Consider the following 17,663-nt stretch of genomic DNA (forward strand, 5'->3'; position numbering starts at 1 on the left):
GAGTTACAAATTTTAACATCTCTCATGGTAAGTGAAAGAAAAAAACAAAAAAATTAGTAAGAAACAGAAAATTTGAACATGGCTAACTTTTGGAGAAGACTCCTTGGACTACAAGGAGATCAAACCAGTCAATCCTAAAGGATATATCAACCTTGAATATTCATTGGAAGGAATGATGCTAAAGCTGAAGCTCCAATATTTTGGCCACCTGATGCTAGGAGCCGACTCATTAGAAAAGATCCTGATGCTGGGAAAGATTGAAGGCGGGAGGAGAAGGAAACGACAGAGGATGTGATGGTTGGATGGCATCACTGACGTGATGGACATGAGTTTGAGCAAGCTCCGGGAGATGGTGAAGGACAAGGAAGCCTGGCGTGCGCAGTCCCTCCAGTCGAAAGAGTTATATATGACTGAGCGACTGAACAACAAAACAAACATCATATTGGATATTGTACTTCAAAACCAAAGAACCTATTTTCTTTTCAAATGTGCATGAAGCAGTACTTATTTGTTGAGCTATAAAGCACGGCTTAATAAATTTGAAAGAATTCCAATCATCCAGAGACCATTTTCTGACCATAGTACAATTAAGAGAGAAACTTAAAGGTACCGAGAAAATCAATCCTATGTATACTTCAAAATAATTCATGGGTCAAATTTTTTAAAAAATCAGGTTGAAAATTAAAAATGTTTTAAATTGAATAACAATGTATGGACTGTCTACCTGTCCCTCCTCTGTTGAGTGGTTGTTTTCCTGACTGACTTGCAAAATCTTAAACCCAGGAAAGGACTTGAGCCAGCTGGATCCAGAAAACAGTTTTGCATGAACGTCCCTCTCCTCAGAATTTCAGGAAAGGAACAGAGAGGCCTGGGGGAACTCTGAAGGAGGGACTCGGGGCTATGAAGCCTCATGAAGCAGAGCTCTGAGAACATTTCCACCATAAAAAGCATTCCTCCTCTTTTTTCTTGCTAAGGAAAAACAAATGTGGGATGCTACTAAAGCAGAGAAGAAAGAAAGTCAGAGCCTTAAATACATAATATATTATAAAAGAAGAAAGGTCAAAAATCAATGGTTAACAATCTATCATAAATATTGGCAGAAGAACAGAAAATTGAATCCAAAGAAAGTAGGAGAAGGAAATAATAAAGATAAGGGCAGAAATTAGTGAAACAAAAAATAAACATTGGAAAGAAAATAATCAGCAAAACCAAAATTTGTTTCCTTGAAAAGACTAATAAAATTGATAACCTTAGGAAAAATAATTAAAAGAAAAAGAGAGAGAAAGCACAAATAACCAGTATAAACAAACAGACATTAAAGAGATAATTATAGGTTATTATAAATATTTTTTATGAATAAACTTGTCAACTGAGATAAAATGGATAAATTCCCAGAAAAACACAAGAAGATATAAACATTTAAATAATACTATATCTATTAAAAACAGTAAATTCATAATTTAAATCACCCTATGAAGAAAAATCCAGGTCCAGATGGTTTCACTAATGAATTCTTCCAAACATTTAAGGAAGAAATAACACTAATCTTAGATAAAATTTCTCAGAGACTAGTAACAAAAAGGCTACGTCTCAGCTTTTATTGGGTCAGTAAGATACCTGACAAGGATATTATAAGAAAGAATTCAATCTTCCTCATGAATATACATGATGATATTTTGAACAAAATATATATATAAGCAAGATATACAAAAAAGTACACATCATTATCGTCAGGTTTTTTCCCCCAAAAAAACACAGTTGATTTAATATTAAAAAATCATTGTTATTATTTGGTACATTAATAGAAAAGAGAAGAGAAACCAGGTAGTCATGTTAATAGATTTAGAAAAATATTTGATAAAATTTAATATCGGATGGCATCATCGACTCGATGGACATGAGTTTGAGTGAACTCCAGGAGTTGGTGATGGACAGGGAGGCCTGACATGCTGTGATTCATGGAGTTGCAAAGAGTCAGACACGACTGAGTGACCAAACTGAACTGAACATCGATACATGACTTAAAATAATCTTGTGTGTGTGTGTGTGTGTGTGTGTGTGTGTTTGGTTGATCAGTTGTGTCTGACTTTTTACAACCCCATGGACTGTAGCCCACTGGGCTCCTCTGTTCATGGGATTTCCCAGGCAAGAATACTGAAGTGGGTTGCCATTTCCTTCTCCAGGAGATCTTCCTGACCCAGAGATCAAACCCATGTCTCTTGCACCTCCTGCACCGGCAGGCAGATTCTTTACCACTGCGCCACTAATCATGGCAAAGTATGAACAGAACTTCCTTAATTTGATGAATATTTATAAAGTGTTATAGCAAACTTTATATTTAATGATGAATTACTAAAAACTTTTGAGATTGGAATTTAGGAAGAAATGGTAGAACTCATCTTAGTATATCATCATTTTTTATTGTTGCTATTCAACAGTATGTTGGAGGGCCTAGAATTTGCAATAAGGTAGCAAACACCCTCTTCCAACAACACAAGAGAAAACTCTACACATGGACATCACCAGATGGTCAACACAGAAATCAGATTGATTATATTCTTTGCAGCCAAAAATGGAGAAGCTCTATACAGTCAACAAAAACAAGACTGGGAGCTGACTGTGGCTCAGATCATGAACTGCTTATTACCAAATTCAGACTTAAATTGAAGAAAGTAGGGAAAACCAATCAACCATTCAGGTATGACCTAACTCAAATCCCTTATGATTATACCGTGGAAGTAAGAAATAGATGTAAGGGCCTAGATCTGATAGATAGAGTGCCTGATGAACTATGGATGGAGGTTAGTGACATTGTACAGGAGACAGGGATCAAGACCATCCCCATGGAAAAGAAATGCAAAAAAGCAAAATGGCTGTCTGGCGAGGCCTTACAAATAGCTGTGAAAAGAAGAGAGGTGAAAAGCCAAGGAGAAAAGGAAAGATAGAAGCATCTGAATGCAGAGTTCCAAAGAATAGCAAGAAGAGATAAGAAAGCCTTCTTCAGCAATCAATGCAAAGAAATAGAGGAAAAGAACAGAATGGGAAAGACTAGAGATCTCTTCAAGAAAATTAGAGATACCAAGGGAACTTTTCATGCAAAGATAGGCTCGATAAAGGACAGAAATGGTCTGGACCTAACAGAAGCAGAAGATATTAAGAGGTAGCAAGAATACACAGAAGAACTGTACAAAAAAGATCTTCACGGCCCAGATAATCACGATGGTGTGATCACTCACCTAGAGCCAGACATTCTGGAATGTGAAGTCAAATGGGCCTTAGAAGGCATCACTATGAATAAAGCTAGTGGAGGTGATGACATTCCAGTTGAGCTGTTTCAAATCCTGAAAGATGATGCTGTGAAAGTGCTGCACTCAATATGCCAGCAAATTTGGAAAACTCAGCAGTGGGCACAGGACTGGAAAAGGTCAGTTTTCATTCCAGTTCCAAAGAAAGGCAATACCAAAGAATGCTCAAACTACCGCACAATTGTACTCATCTCACATGCTAGTAAAGTAATGCTCAAAATTCTCCAAGCCAGGCTTCAGCCATACTTGAACCATGAACTTCCAGATATTCAAGCTGGTTTTGGAAAAGGCAGAAGAACCAGAGATCAAATTGCCAGCATACACTGAATCATCAAAAAAGCAAGAGTTCCAGAAAAACATCTATTTCTGCTTTATTGACTATGCCAAACCTTTTGACTGTGTGGATCACTGTGGAAAATTCTGAAAGAGATGGGAATACCAGACCACCTGACCTGCCTCTTGAGAAATCTGTATGCAGGTCAGGAAGCAACAGTTAGAACTGGACATGGAACAACAGACTGGTTCCAAATAGGAAAAGGAGTACGTCAAGGCTGTATATTGTCATCCTGCTTATTTAACTTCTGTGCAGAGTACATCATGAGAAACGCTGGACTGAAGGAAACACAAGCTGGAATCAAGATTGCCGGGAGAAAATCAATAACCTCAGATATGCAGATGACACCACCCTTATGGCAGAAAGTGAAGAGGAACTAAAAAGCCTCTTGATGAAAGTGAAAGTGGAGAGTGAAGAAGTTGGCTTAAAGCTCAACATTCAGAAAACGAAGATCATGGCATCCAGGCTGATCACTTCATGGGAAATAAATGGGGAAACAGTGGAAACAGTGTCAGACTTTATTTTTTTTTGTCTCCAAAATCACTGCAGATGGTGATTGCAGCCATGAAATTAAAAGACGCTTACTCTTTGGAAGAAAAGTTATGACCAACCTAGATAGTATATTCAAAAGCAGAGACATTACTTTGCCGACTAAGGTCCGTCTAGTCAAGGCTATGGTTTTTCCTGTGGTCATGTATGGATGTGAGAGTTGGACTGTGAAGAAGGCTGAGCACTGAAGAATTGATGCTTTTGAACTGTGGTGTTGGAGTAGACTCTTGAGAGTCTGTTGGACTCCAAGGAGATCCAACCAGTCCATTCTGAAGGAGATCAACCCTGGGATTTCTTTGGAAGGAATGATGCTAAAACTGAAACTCCAGTACTTTGGCCACCTCATGTGAAGAGTTGACTCATTGGAAAAGTTCTGATGCTGAGAGGGATTGGGGGCAGGAGGAGAAGGGGACGACAGAGGATGAGATGGCTGGATGGCATCACTGACTCGATGGACGTGAGTCTGAGTGAACTCCAGGAGATGGTGATGGACAGGGAGGCCTGGCATGCTGCGATTCATGGGGTCTCAAAGAGTTGGACACGACTGAGCGACTGAACTGAACTGAAGACAAAGGAATAAAATGAATAATAACTGAAATGTAGAAATTACCATTATTTATGTACCACATGATTGTGTACGTAGAAAATCCAAAAATAATCTACAAATAATACAATAGAATTAGTAAATAATTTTAGCAAAACTATAAAATATTATTAAGATAAATTAAATATCTAAAGAAGAAGAAAAATATACCACGGTTTGCTCCCCACGTTGATCTATAAATTTAATAGTTTTAATGTAGTTTTATTGGAAACTATCAAGTTGATTTAAAATTTATACAGAAATGAAAAAGTTTCCCAATAACAAAGGCAATCTTGAGGAGGAAGAACAAGTTTGGACCTCATATACTACTGACTATTAAGAGTTGTAGCTATAGTCATTAAAACAGCATGGTATTATTGGCATAAGTATAGACAACCAATGGAGCAAAAAAAAGTCCGAGTAGACAGCCAAACACATATCAAAACTTATGACACAGGGAGTGTAGTATGAGGATAGTCTTCTCAACAAAATGTTCTGGTCATGTGTAAAATTGCTGTTGATTCCTGTCTCACACCACACTAAAAAATGGAATGCTTATCTCAATAGGAGAGAAAAAAAAACAAAAACATTTCTGGAAGATAATACAGAGAATATCTTCATGATCTTGTGTTAACAAAAATCTTTGAAATAGGATATAAAATTACTAAACATAATAGAATTGGTTGATAAGCTGAAATATATTAAAATTAAGAATTCACATTCCTCAAAGGACAACATTCAGTGACTTAAAATGCAAATCACATGGTGGGAGTTATTTTAAACATATATAACCAACAAAAGACCCATATCCACTGCTCCAAATCAATTTTTTAAAGAGACAGATAAGCAAACTTAAAAATAGGCAAAAGAATGAAACATGTCACATCTCTTAAGGATCACTAAGTACCTAAAAATGTACTTAAGGTCATCTGGAGAAGGCAACTTAAAATCACAGTCTGAAACTAATACAGATTACTAGACAATCTATTACAAATATACTAGAAAGACAATTTCAAATGTTGATGAAGTGGGCCCCGCTGGAATTCAGATATTGTGGGTAGGAGTGTAGACTGACAACCACTTGGAAAAGCTAACTTTTGTGTTCTTACTCAGCAATTCCACTGCTAGGTATGTACCCAAGATAAATGCTTACATCTGTTCATAAAAATGTCTGCAGAAGTTGTGATGCATATGAAATACACAGCATTGCCAGCGGAAAATTTTGTCCAAAATATTTAACCCAAATCTATTTAAGCTTTTTAACCTAAAATCCAGTTTATAGTGAATTCAGGGTAAAGAGCAACCATGATAACTACAATACAACACTCAGAGAAACCCAGAATTTTTGATGCTGTACAAAATGACCTGAACACTTTAAAAAGTCACTATCAAGGAGGAAAAAATAAAACAAAGCAAAGGTGAGTTCCCCAATAAAGCACCTAACACAATACATGAATCAGTACTGGAGGTTTGTTAAGAAAAAAAAATCTATACAAGGCAATCTTGTGACAGCTGTGAAAATTTGAAGGTTAGATACCAGATGTTATTATAAAGTTATTATTTGTAATTGTGTGAAAAAATATAGAAGCATGTTCTTATCCTCAAAAAGTACATCTGTGAATTTAAGGGAACATAAGGGGTCTGCAGCTTATTTTCAAATATTTTCCAAACATAAGCATAGATAGATGATAAGTGGATGAATGTAGATGTAAGTCTATATATGTTATGAGGAATAAGTCATACATGGCAACAGGTACACATTGTTTAATTTAGTCAGCAGATATTTTGGTGTTTATAATACCACTCTTTCAACTTGTCCATATATTTAAAATTTCAATAAGAAGTTCTGTAATACATTTTTTCAAAAGAGCTTTGCACCTAGACTTCTTTAGAAGGGCAGTAAAGTTCTGCCCTACTTTAAGAAAATGGAAATTACGAATCCTAAAATATATGTTATGGGTGTAATTCGTGCTAGAGGTAGTATTAAAACTCCAGTTCCAGGGATCAAACCCGCATCTCTTACATCTCATGCGTTGGCAGGTGGGCTCTTCAACCACTAGCGCCACCTGGGTGCATGGGGATGACCCACTGAGATGTTATGGGGAGGGAGGTGGGAGGGGGGTTCATATTTGGGAACACATGTAAGAATTAAAGATTTTAAAATTTAAAAAAAATAAAAATAAATAAAATAAAATAAAGTCAGAGAAAATACCTTGGCTCTACATCAGAAGTCTAGTTCATGAATGTACCTTCATATGTTATAGGTTAAAATAAAATGTTTGATGTGTGTATCCATCACCTTTTAATGATTCCCAGCTTTGGCCATATGTTTCCAGTGAGCCAACTAATGACTAGGACCAATTAATGCCAGATAGGAGGGCATCTTCTGTGTTCTTTGTTATGGAAACAACGTAGCACCCAGCAAAGAGCTGGTTCAATGATCGTGATTGGAATAAGCATCTGTTGGTGCTGTTGGGCCTTCCATGAGAAAACAGGAAAAGTGAAGGGTGTTTTAGGGGGCCATGTGCAACACAGAACCTCAACAGCTGGACTCCTCACTGTCCTGTAGCATGTGGTTCCCACCTAGAATGCCAGGACAGTTTTCTCTCAACCTATTTCCCTTTGAAAGCCCAACAGTGGATGGTTATTCCAACCAGAGGAATATGGCATTAAGTTCTGGACATGCATGACCTTGGAAAGGTCACTTCACCAACATGAGTCCATTTTTTTCACATGAAAGGTGAGACTCAGACTCCTTAGAGTTTTTGTAAGGGTTAAATGTACTGACATCTCTATAGCAACTGTATAATGCTGATGTACCACAAATGCATTGTTGGTAGCATTACATGCAGGGACATACAGTTACATACAGCGTTACATACAGTTACATGCTGTAACTGTAGCTGAGACATGGCAGGTGCAAGTTCTGCTTTCTAAGAAACTTTTCGAGGGCAGGGGATAGGTTAAATTTACCAAATGTACTTAAAATGAACTGATTCTTATAAACTGGTTGAACCAATTTTCTTCAAAGGATGACCAAGCCCTTAGGTACCAGTATCACTGATTGCAATTGTTCAAAATGCAGATTCCTGAGCCAAGCCCTGTACTGATGGATCAGAAGCACTGGGAATGGGGGGAGGGGCCCGGAAAGCTGCATTTAACAGGTTTGAAAGCTACTGAGTGCTCATAACATGTCTCCCATTGACTCCTGTGTCCGCTATACCTGGCAGAACACCTGGCGCACATAGGTGTCTGATAAGTACTGATGATTAAATGGGCAGATAGGCAAATCAACAGCAAACTGCTCCATGACTCTTACAAAGAGGGTGGAAAGTTTGGACTTATTTCGCCCTTCCTTACATGCCTTTTGGGCTGCAAGTAGCCCATTCTCTTTTTCCCTTTTTACCACTTTTTACCATTATAACTTGATTTTGCTGCGGGGACTTGCTTAGGCTAGAAAAAGGAGGGACTCTGTACCTCTCACCATGTGATAAGTCTGGTCTGGAAAGCAAGCTTTATGTTTAGCAGTGGTCCTCACTCCTGGCTGCACTTTAGAATGACCTGAGGCTTGGCCCCCCATTCTAGACAAATTAAATAAAAATCACTGGAATTAAGGTCCAGATATTGGTATTTTTCAAGAGCTCCCCAAGTGATTCTGTTATGCAGTGAAGTTGAGAACCATTGGCAAACTGTAATATGGATAGTGCTAAAAATCTCAGTGTTGAGTGCAAAAGGTGGAAAGCGATTTATAACACAATACCACTTAAGGATATTAAAATTTAATATTCACATTAATCAAAGCTACATGTTTTCCAAAGATACATATAAATATAAGGACATATAAGAAATTCCAGGAAAGAGGAGAAAGGAAGGGAGTGAGAGCAAGGTTATGGAATAAACGGTAAAATATAAAACAAGAGAGAGCCTTACACGGGGCTTAAAGCCATGGGCTAAGGAATATCCAAAGACCAAATCACAACAGTTAACATGGGCAGAGCACTGAAGTGTATCAGATACAGTGAAGTTGTTCTAATGCCTCATATCTGTCTATCTTTCTAACAATTATGAAGTAGGTATTATTACTTGAGTCATTTTATAAATGAAAAAATGAGGCTTAGAGTTTAAGACTATTAAACAAGGTCTTAAAATTAGTAAGTAGCAGAGTTGGCTATCTGGAGGAGGGCATGGCAACGTACTCTAGTATACTTGCCTGGAGAATCCCATGGAGAGAAGAGCCTTGTGGGCACCGATCCACAGGGTCGCAAAGAGTCAGCCACGACTGAAGCAACTTAGCCTGCACACACACACACACACACACACAGAGGGTTGGGTATAAGCCCAGTAGGCCTGACCAGAGTCGAGTGAGTCTTCATAGCACTCACAGCTTCCTTTGGGTCTCCTTGTGCATCGGCTGAAAAGGAAACTTCCTTTTCCCCCACCCTCAATTCATACCCCTCCAGTCCCCTCCTCATGCCTTTGTCAAGGATGGCCGAGAATAACCATACAATGCTCTGTGCCGCAGCAGAGGAAAGAAGTGAAGGGAAGAAGTGAAGTCGCTCAGTCGTGTCCGACTCTTTGCGACCCCATGAACTGTAGCCTTCCAGGCTCCTCCGTCCATGGGATTCTCCAGGCAAGAATACTGGAGTGGGTTGCCATTTCCTTCTCCAGGAGACCTTCCTGACCCAGGGATTGAACCCAGGTCTCCTGCATTGTAGGCAGATGCTTTACCATCTGAGCTACCAGGGAAGTCCATACAATCTTCCTGACTGGGAAATACCCAGAAAGAAGCCTCATATGATGGAATAGAGGGAAAAGATGGTGGAGGCTAAGATGGAGAAGAGGAGAGGTCAGAGCTCATTTAACATATTTAATTTACTTTAAAATATTTAGTAACAGAGATATTGTTTTTTCCCTTATGCAGACCCATCGTGTGAAATACTTTTGTGTAACTTCATATCCACTACTCACAATACCTTCTCTGAGGACAAGCTCTTCCCATCAATCTCAGCATCCTTAGAAATTAATAATAACATAAATTTATCAAGGCAGATGAAAATATTAGTTCCCATTCTCTAATGAGAAAACTGAGGCCCAGAGGCACAACTTGAACAAGATGCCCCAGCTAGTAAGTAATGCGGCAGGACGGGAAGTCCACGCTCTGCTTGTCTGGCTTGGCCACCCACTGGAGGTGTGTTTACTCTCCCATCCAACTGAACACCCGTGTTTACAGGCAGTGTTCTCTACCCCAGAATCCAGTCCCTACCAGTCTCTAGGTGCTCTATCTGTGCGATGCACTCACAGGGGTAAAATAGAGAAGGCTGGCCTTTGTTTTAGCTGCCTGTGCAGCTGCCTGATGGGAAAAATCAAGCAGCCCTGAAAACTCTTCTTATTCCATTCACTTTAAAAGGACCTCTTCTGCTGCCTTGCCACAGCAGCCAAAGTCATCCCGTTGGTTTGTGGAATTAAAGACTTTGTACAAATTTAAGTCTCTAACCTGAGAGGGTGTGAAAGAAAAAAGTGAGGTTCCTCCAACCTTACTGTGCCTAAAATTCAACTTGAAAACTTATTGAAAATGCAGACTCTTGGGTCCCAGTAGCAAAGGTTCTGATTCAGCAGGTGCAGACTGGGCCTGGAAATCTGGAATGTTAACAGACACTTCTGGTGATTCTGTGATGGAGTTCTCTGAACGTCACTTTGAGAAGCACTGTGTTAACACACGTGCTAAGTCGATTCAGTCGTGTCTGACTCTTTGCAACCCCATGTACTGTAGCCCAACCAGGCTCCTCTGTCCATGGGATTCTCCTGGCTATGCCCTTCTCCAGAGCATCTTTCCGACCCAGGGATCGAACTTACCTCTCTTAATTCTCCTGCACTGGTAGGTGGGTTATTTACCAATAGCGCCACCTGGGAAGCCCTGATGTTAAGATGACCTCTCTGGTTTTAATTAGTTCATCAGATTCTTGGCCGGAAGATGAACTTAGGCAATGCTGGCCAGGTCTCTAAGGAGGCAGAGGAGAGATACCCAGCTGATCCCCCCTAGTTTCTGTGCCATTCAGAGTTTTGTTCTCAGCTCATGGTGGAGAGGGAACATTCAAGGCCCTAAACCAGAACTTTAATTCAGCCCTAAGCTTTGAGATTGACCGGTTTTGCCCAGACATGCATTTGGGGAACGACTTATGCTGTGTCAGGATCTCACACAGTAGTTCTCGGCTTCATAGGCGCACCCAAGAAGTAAAGGTGGAAAGAGAAAATTGACAGTTTGAATTGTGATGACACTGCTCAGACAAACGCTTAGAGCCTTCCAGTCTTGAATGGTATTACAACAGAGTGCCACTTGAGGGCGCTCTAGAGAGTCACCAGGAGCCGATTTCAGAGCAAAGAAAGGTAGAGGTGCTAATGAGTAGATTTTGCCTTTTAATGGGATTGAGCCTCCTTGGCCTAGAAAGATCCACAGAGTTTTCACTGGTGTGTGCGTGCACATTCATGCTCAGCGCGTGTGTGCTGCACGCACGGAGGGGTGGGGAGTAAAGAGGAATAGAAACTGATAAGGAACCATAAGGAGAGAAAATTAAAATAATGAGCCTTCAGAGGTCACCATCTTTGTGATTTGAGAGACAGTTTTCTGCACTGTCATTAATATGCCCCCATCCCTGCCCTTCAAGGGGGAAAAATACCAGTCCCCCCAGAGAGTCCCTGAGGAGGAGGAGCGCATGGGAAAACGCGCCCGAAGAAAAGGCAGACGAGGAGGCTCGCCAGTGCAGACGCATCTCTGGGGGTCAGCTTTTTCGGGGGTGGGGCAGGCTCCTACCCACGCCAGCCTCACCGGGCTCTCTCAACAGCCGCCCCCGCGAGGCTCACGCCCCAGAAAGTGCGGCTCCAGTCACACGTTAGTCACAAAAATAACAGCGATCAAAGGAAGCAAAAGGCATGAAACGGCTTCGTTTTCCCCATTTAATTCTGGGACTGCAGGACCCATTTAGATCTGGAAGAAGTCTGGTTTTAACCTGTTATGAAATAGCTGAATAAAAAACTGGATATTATTTTATTCCCCACTTTTCCAGTGTTTTCTCCCCTTCCTGCCTTCAGTGTAAGCTTTTCATAAGCTCCTGGGTCCTTGTTATTCCCTCCCCATAGGCCTGTGATAAGAAACATAAAGGAAAAACAATATTTGTCCTCTTTTCAACTGGGAAAGCCTGGCCAAGAGGCTGAGGGCCCAATCAGAGCCTACAGCTCAGGCTCCTTGGAGTGTCCTGGCCACCTGCTAAAGGAATGACAGCGTGTGAGTGATAAGGGGACCTCCCCCTCTCAGGGCAGTGCAGTGGCCTCATTGGGAACATCTTTGGTTATCTGAAAAGAAGGGCCTGTGCCTGCTGGATCAGGGGACAGGGTTTCAGAGGTGCTCATGATTACAAGTTGTTTTACTGGGCAGTAGAAGATGCAGATCAAAGCCATGTTCCAGGTGCACGGAATGACTTGCCCCTCATCCCCACTCCCTGGGACACACACGTGCACACATACATGTGCTGGCACAGGGACCTTCCTGCCCCAGGACCAGGCCTTGAGCTTTGAAAGAAACAGACCAGGTGATCTGCTGTCCTCCTGGAGACTGGCTGGTTTCTATACTTAGGAGATACAGGATATAATGACATTGTTGCTTCGTGAGGGTAAAGGCCATCAGGTTAGTTGGGCAGCAACATGAGCCAATTCTTTTTGGGATCACTCATGGTACATGAAGTGTTTGGTTGGGACCACATAGTGGGTAGAATCCTCTAAAGCTTGGATCAGCAGCTGGGGGGCTGGAAGTCAGGGGTACAGTTTGGAGACCAGTCCTGCCACTGACTTACCTGGGGGTAGCGGTGGTTTGGGAGGGTTTTTGGTCTTTCTATCTACTGGGCAGTTTCCTTTCTGGATCTTTTGACCTCCAAGGTTCTGAGAGTCCCACATCTGTGGGCATCATTTTTAGGGGACCTCTGTTCTTTCTATGGACATTTTTGGGGAATTTGTTTGGAATTTTACTTATTCTCTACAAGGTTTAACTTTAGTGCAAGGTGAGTCTTTTTCCTACCTCCCAGGAATTAACCCGTAATGTATCATATAGGCAGGAAGTATACGGAACAGATAAGTATGAAAGGTTTTGACTACTTTTTCTTTGGACCTTTTTAATTCTCCATATTAAAGTCCAGCTCTGGCTTTAATCTTCACATCCCTCTTACAGGTTCCAGAGGACAAGGTTCTCTGTGCAAGGTTTAATTTGGGTTCTCTTCGTTTAAAATTTGAGTGCACTTTTCCTTATGCAATGGATTCGCCTTTTTAAACAGTGTAATGTGGCTAAGGTGAAAAGCAAAAAGGACATACACGAATACAAAGCAAAATTACGTGGTTGTCTTCTCTTAGCCAAAAGTGGCAGGTTTCTTTACAAATTATATGTGTAACAGATGCCATATAAAAGCAACTTCAAGGCTGATTTCACATTAAATCACATTGAAATGTACATACTCCAGACTGATATGTACGTACTTCCAGACTGAAGCCACACATAGAGTAATTTATGCCTCATATTTTATGTGCTATACTTGGCAATGTAAATAATCGCATCTGAAGGCCCATCATTAGCATTGGCTAAGAAGAACATAGACTATGTACGTGCAGGCAAGGAGGGGTGGAAAGAATTTTAACCTTTGGATTCCCGGTTTATTGACTATTTAGGATCCTAATCATGAAGCTGGATACACAAAGTTTTTTTTTTTGGTCTGGGTTACATTTAATATTTATGCATTTTTCCAAAAAAGAGCCAAAGAGTAAAAGAAAGGCTTAACTTTTCTAATATCCAGATTCACTCCTGGTTTAATAAAATGATGCTTTAACTGGGCATTAAAAATCAATGGAAAAAAAAATCAATGGGAACTTGTTTAAAAATGTTGATTCTCAGACCACCCATCAGAGTGTTTGATTCTGTAAGCTGAATTGAATCCAAAAATCTGTATTTTAGCAGGCGCACCATAGTGATTCAAATGCCTTTAGGCCAGGGAGATTGTGCTTCATGACAGTGATATCATATATATTCATGTTTTCCCAGTTAGAATGGTTCAGTTTTTATTTTGACTATTTTATATACTCAAAGGCTTAGGTGTATTATTACTATTATAGTTGAATTTATTTGATAACCTTGTATAGATTGTAAGACACACCAGATGGAGGGCACACCTTAACATCTTTCTAATTTCAGAACTTAGTGCACTGCCTGCCACGCAGGAGATTGTCAAAATGTATTCATGTATCTCAAGGAATCAAAGGTTGGGCTGTGATTTAATATCTTGGAACTTGAGCACACAACCTCGAACTCTGAAGACAAAATGTCAACATCATCTGATCTCCAAAGAGGCCAGTTTTTGCACTAATTCATGTCCTCAGCCAGAGATTTTTAAATGATCATTTAAGTAGTATCTGTAACAAGCTCACTTATCTTGTTCCCAGCTTAAAGGAAATGGAGGAGAATTAGAGGAGGTACTTCAACTGCTTTTTCCTTCACTTGTCATCACCCAGGGAACATGTTCTCCTGCCAGGACTCCTTTCTCCACCTCTGTTCCTGTCTGAAACCTGTTCATCCTCCAGGGCTCAGCTCAGGCTCAGTGGAAGCCTGCCATAGCCATTCCCACCTTCTCTTTCCATCTTCCACATCTCATCTTCTTTGCATCTTGCAGCTCTTTCAAACCAGTCCTCACACAGGCCAAGCAAATCTTTACTGCCTTTTGGCTACTCTCTCCCCACCCCCACCCCCCACCTCTACCTTAGAGATACTGCTTGGAGTTAGAATTCAAATTCCCTCCCTGCCTTCTCTTCCCACAGTCCTGAGATTTGCAGTAAAAAATGTAAATGGTTTCCAAGTTCACAGCATGGTGTTGAAAATCTTGAATTTGTACTGCCCAGTTAGCAAGTCAAACATATCCTGCCTGAGATTCTTGTCTTTTCATATATATGTATATGTATATGTATATGTATATATATATATATATATATATATATATATACATGTAACCCATCACAAATCCTGTTACTTTTAACTCCTTAAATCTCACAAAACCATCCACCTTTCTCCATCTCCACTACCACTTATCTAGTTTGTCCAAATTACCATCTTTTCTCACTTAGGCTTTTGTCCTAATTTCCTGCTTGGTGTTCTCACATCCCATCTGTTCTCCATCCTGTGACTAGAATGATCTCAAAATGCGAAGTGATCTTATCTCTCCTGAGCTTAAAGTATATGCTGTATAATTTCCTGTTGCTTTTAAAATAGATGAAGCTTCTCAGCGTGCACCCCAGGGTCCCTGTGTGGGATGACCCTGCCCACTTCTCCAGTCTCATCCTCCAATAAGCTCACCCACTTCTTTCTGCTTCAGCTGCCATAGCCTTCTTTCAGTGGGTTGTATTTTCCAGACTCTCTTCTGCCACAGGGTCTTTGCACACACTACTTCATCTGCTTGATTTTCCCTCACTTCTTCATTCAAGTAACGGCTATTTGCAGCACATAACTCAGCTCAAAGGCTTGCCTGATTTCCCTAGCTAGGTCAAGCCTCATTCCCCAAATACCCCTGCATCTTGATGAATATCAGTTTCTTCATGAGGACAGAGGAAATATCTGGTTTTGCTCACCATCGTGTCCCAAGAATTTAGTCCAGCACTTGTCAAATGACAAGCGCTCGATAAATATTTGTTGAATAATAAATGTTGGATAGATTTATTCAACAACACTGAATGTGTCATTTACTGGGCATATGACTGTATGTTAGATATTGTCCTTTATAGTTAGAATCCCACCATCTAGTGGAGAAGACACACTTGAAAGCTCTTAATGTCAAGACTGTAACACGAAGATGACCGTAGATCTTGGGATCCGAAGGAGAGAGCAAATAAATCTGCCCAGAGGAATTTATAGAGACTTCACAGAGAATGAAATGTTTAAACTGTGTCTTGAAAGACAAATTGGAGTTTTCCGAATGTAGAAACATCCCAAACAAAAAGAAAGTATATGCAAATGCCTGATGGTGTGCAGTAGCTGGGTGATAGACAGACAGAGTTCTGGAGCGGTGGGTAGGGAGAATGGACGTAATGATGAATGGGGGGCAGGTTGAGGTGAAAGGTCTCACTAAGAGCATTAGACCATAAGAAAGAGAGTCAATGGAAGTATAGGTAAAATGAATTTAAGGTTGCTTGAAGTTCTGTCAGCCTGGAGTGAGAAATCATGGGAGGGTCAGAGAGAGGAGTTAGGGAAAACAATGAAGAAACAACTTCAGGAGCTCAAATGAGAAAAAAAAAAACAGATCAACACAAGGAAGTGATACCAGAGACAGGGGGCATTAACTTTGAGAACTGTTTCTGAAGGGGGAAACAACAAGACTCGATGATTGGACGTAGCACTTGAAAAGGAGAAGCTTAAGACCGTTTAAGTTCAGTAAACTTAGTGAGATGGCTGAATTGTTAATCTTCAGAGAAAATATTCCAGGGAGAACAGGTGTGTGTATAAGGGAAGAGATGACCAGTCTGAACCAGGCTAAGTTTTTGGTGTCTGTGGCTCATCCAGATGGAAAGGGTCAAGAGAAGGCTGACCAATCAAAGGACTGAATGCAAGTGGGTTCCTAGAACTACCTGTGACTACCCGTTTCTCTGACTGTGGGGTGAACTATAAAAAAATACATCAGTCCTGTGTGTCTTTAAAAAGACAATAGGTAGCATCTGTTGCCATGCTTGGAACCAGGTATATCATCACTAGAGCAATGCACCACTCAAACAGTAGCTTAACTGAGGGGAAAGTCATCATATGTTGTCTGAATAATTGAAAAGGAACCTCTAGTACTTAAACAGGACTTTAGTTTGGAGTTTTCTATCAACAGATGATGCTGGCTTGGCAAGTGAGTAGAATGGAACCCTTTTAAGATTTAATATTACCAGGTGGGGCACAGAAGACCTACAAAGGATCATTACATTTGCATTTAGATTCAAACTCTCTTGACGCGAGGTGATAATACAAACTTTCGTTCTTGTTCAGTTAAAACACATGGACTCTGGAGCCAGAGAGCGCCAGGTTCAGATCTTGTCTCTGCCACTTGTGGACCACACGATGAGCTTTATCTTCTGCGTCTCAGTTTCATTTTCTGAGATGATAATGATAACTATTTTAGGGATTTTTGCAACACTTGAGTAACTTGACATATGTGAGCCCCTCAGGGGAATGCCTGGCATTTAGGAAATGCCTAATAAACTTTCACTTTATTACTGGATCTTGAAGTTTGTAGATTGCAAACTGAGGTATTTTGCTTGTTAATCAGTATCTTCAAAAACAGATTTAAATGCCTTTAGAGGAGCAGGTATCATCCAGTTTCTCAGGCTCCACTAATTCCTTTAGCTTTAATACTCATCCTGGTTACACATTTTTGTTAATCTCCCAGCCCCTGTGTGTTTGGGAGTCTATACACACTGGTACATTCCAGTCTAAGACACTACTTCAGATCATGCCTAATGATGAGAGGGAAGACCATTTTTGTCATCTCTGTAAGTAAGAGTTGTTGTTGTTCAGTAGCTAAGTTGTGTCTGACTCTGCGACCCTATGGACTCTAGCCCTCCAGGCCCCTCTGTCCATGGGATTTTCCAGGCAAGAATACTGAAGTGGGTTGACATTTCCTCCTCCAGGGGATCTTCCCAACCCAGGGATCGAACCCTCGTCTCCTGCATTGACAGGCAGATTCTTTACTGCTGAGTCACCTGGGAAACCCATAAATAAGAGTAATTTGTCCTATATGAGGGCAGAATAAGCAATTAGCTGATGTGATGAGAAAAAGCTAAGGAAATCCCATTGGTTCTGAGATGTCACCATTGAAGCATAATTTCCTTGGATGAA

This window comes from Capricornis sumatraensis, chromosome 4, assembly GCF_032405125.1.
Source record: "Capricornis sumatraensis isolate serow.1 chromosome 4, serow.2, whole genome shotgun sequence".
Lineage (NCBI taxonomy): Eukaryota > Metazoa > Chordata > Mammalia > Artiodactyla > Bovidae > Capricornis > Capricornis sumatraensis.